Raw genomic sequence first — 3,466 nt, 5'->3', positions numbered from 1 at the left:
TTTCCCAGGCCCAATTAACCTTATATAATGTTTGAATAAAGTAACTGGAGCTAGCTGGGTATCAGTCTTCCTGGAGAGGCAGTACCCCTCTGCTTCTTCAGATAAATAAAGACTTAGCATCTTGGTGAGCTTCTCTCCCTACTATGGCACCTACAACCAACACCAATCAATAGTTTCAAAGTGCTCATCCCTAAATAGAAACACAAATCACACTCCTTTTCTCTCAAGACTCAAGGATTAATTAAGAAGTGGGAAAAGGCCCTTCTACTTGGTCACGTTGAGCTGCTCCCGGGCCTGACATCGGGCATCCGCAGCCACCTAGGGCCTGCAGCTTCCAGCCTCTCCACCATGGATCCCCACAAAGTGAGCGAACTTCGGGCCTTCGTGAAGATGTGTAGGCAGGACCTGAGCATCCTGCATACTGAGGAAATGTGCTTCCTGAGGGAGTGGGTAGAAAGCTTGGGGTAGAGGGTGGGGGAGGGAGGATAAAGTACTACCTGCTACTCATAGAGCTAAGTCAGAAGAAAATTCCAAAGAAGAAAAAAAGAGACAGGAAAACATAAAGACAAAGGAGCCATAGAATGAGGAGAGTGATCTAGAAACTGACAATGAAGGTGTAATTGAACCAGACACCGATGCCCTTCAGGAAACGGGAGATGAAAATGTAGAGATAACTGATGAGATGATGGATGAAGCAAATGAAAAGAAGGGAGCTGCCATTGAAGCTCTTAATGATGCTGAGCTCCAGAAAGCCATTGACTTGTTCACAGATGCCATCAAGCTCAATCCTCACTTGGCTATTCTGTATGCCAAGAGAGCCAGTGTCTTCATCAAATTACAGAAGCCAAATGTGCCATTTGAGACTGTGACAGAGCTATTGAAATAAACCCTGATTCAGCTCAGCCATACAGATGAAGAGGGAAAGCACACAGACTCCTGGGTCACTGGGAAGAAGCAGCTCATGATCTTGCCCTTGTCTGTAAACTGGATTATGACAAAGATGCCAGTGCAATTCTGAAAGATGTTCAACCTCGCGCTCAAACAATTGCTAAACATTGGAGAAAGTATGAGCAAAAACGTGAAGAGCAAGAGAGAAAAGAACAAATAGAAAGGGTGAAAATGGCTCGAGAAGAGCATGAAAGAGCCAAAAGGGAAGAAAAGAAGCCAGAAGACAATCGTATCTCAGTTTGGCTCTTTTCCAGTGGTTTTCCTGTGGGAATGGCTAGAATGGGAAGGGCCATGCCAGGAATGGCAGGAATGGCGGGAATGGCAGGAATGCCTGGACTCAGTGAAATCCTCAGCAATCCAGAGGTTCTTGCATCCATGCAGAATCCAGAAGTCATGGTGGCTTTCCAGGATGTGGCCCAGAACCCATCAAATCTGTCAAAATATCAAAGCAACCCAAAGGTTGTGAATCTCATCAGTAAATTGTCAGCCAAGTTTGGAGGCCAATCATGTCAAAGCCCTTGCTGAATGAACAACAGCTTAGCTCACTTACTGGATGTTAAAAAAATACAAACCAGTGTACCTCTGACCTCATCGGGAGAGATGGGGCACTTCGAAGATAATCCCCACTCTCTGCATCAAGGGCAGCTGAGGCATTTTACAGTGCTTTGCCATTAGCGTTTGCCATTCAGACAATGATTTCCTACTAGGAATTACAAACTTAAAACCTTTTTCAACCTTAAACATATTTTTAAAGAATTTAGGGAATGTCAATTCCTACATTTTTCTTTACTAATCTTTTTGGGTTTTTCCTTTTGAATTACTGGGCAAGGGAGATGAATGTGGATGATGTACCGCTTTCAAGAATGAAATAAAGATTTGTTAGTGGGAAGCAAATAAAACACATTTAAGTTAACGCTTAAGAGCCAAAGGTGATGGATATTTCCAAGGAAGCTAAGTTCTGGACACAATAGAGCCCATGCATATTAATTCATAGCATTTCAAGAGGGCAGGCTCAAGACAGACAAAATCCTAGTGTAGAAGGAGAGTAAACACATTGACACCCCCCCCCCATAACAAGAGAAGTATTGGAATTTGATAGCCCATTGGGAGATGGGAAAGTTTTCATTAATCTGTGGCCTCTGTTATACTGACCACACTATAGGACACACACATGAGCATGTGCGTATACATGCATACGAGAGAGAGAGAGAGAGAGAGAGAGAGAGAGAGAGAGAGAGAGAGAAAACATGACAGTGTGTACTATGGTTAAGGAGGCAGGGGTGGAATTGGAGAAGCTGGGGAGGGTAAATATGATCAAATTGTGATGCATGAAATTCCAAATAATCATAAAGATTATTTTAAAAAAACAATTTGTATTTATCTGCTTGCTAAGCTATAAGATCTTCAATCAATTGAATTCTCGAGGTTTGTTGACATAGGAACACATGATCTTATATTTTAGCTGAGTGATAGAAGGAAAAATTGATACATTCATGGAATTGAACACAACATAGTAGCAAAAAATGAATTAACTACAACTTCTAAAATAAGTTCTGCCTTCTATTTTGAACTTGCATCCACCCGGAGCAAACCTGAGATGCTGGCTCTGTACCCACTCCTACAACACCCAGAGGGAGCTCAACTCGCAAGTGCTCTAACATGCCCAAGATCACAGGTGAGTCCAAACATCTGCCCCAACACCCAGAGTAACTGGGACCCCTGGGATCCAGACACATAGGATACTCCTCCTGGAGAGTGGCACGGGTTCTTTCCAGTTTGGATCTGCACCCAGAGCAGAACTAGCGCACTGGCTCTGCACCCACTCCTACAAGACCCAGGAACCCGACTCCCAGGTGCTCTGAAACCCCCAGGATCACAGGTGCTTTGACAGACTGAGGATCACAGCAGAAGCCCAACTCCCAGGAGAATGGACACACCCAGGATCACTGGAGCTCTGACATACTCAGGATCACAGTTGAGGCCACATCTCTACAAACACCCTCCATAACTAGGACCTCCACAGGAACCAGGAAAACACAAACCCCCACCCAGCAAAAGGTACATGTTCCTTCTAGTTTGCACCTATGCCTGGAGCAGACCCAGAATTCTGGCTCCACACCCACACTTGCAACACACAGAGAAAGCTTAATTCCTAGGGGCTCTGGCATAACAGCATTTCAGAAGCTTGGTCACACCAGGATTTCAGAATCCCAGAGGCAGCTTGACTCCCAGGAGATCTGACACATCCAGGATCTCAGGATCACAGGATCCCAGAATCACAGGGTCACAGAGACAGCTAGAATCTGAGGAATTCTGACACAACCAGGAACACAGGAGGGACGGGCGCCAGTCAGAGACAGCAAGGGCAGGTATCACTAGAGATAAGCAGATGGCGAGAGGCAAGACCAGAAACATAAGCAATGGAAACCAAACCTAATTGTGTCATCAGAAGCCAGTTCTGCCAATACAGGAAATCCTGGATACCCCAAATCACCAGAAAAGCATGACTTGAATTGAA

General features: G+C 44.8%; 1 pseudogene; it reads left to right on the top strand.

Annotated features, from left to right (window-relative positions):
* On the top strand, positions 260 to 1,853 carry Gm7965 (predicted gene 7965; annotated as a pseudogene).

This window comes from Mus musculus, chromosome 7 (genome assembly GCF_000001635.26).
Source record: "Mus musculus strain C57BL/6J chromosome 7, GRCm38.p6 C57BL/6J".
Taxonomy (NCBI): Eukaryota; Metazoa; Chordata; class Mammalia; order Rodentia; family Muridae; genus Mus; species Mus musculus.
This window is presented reverse-complemented; position numbering and strand designations above follow the sequence as displayed.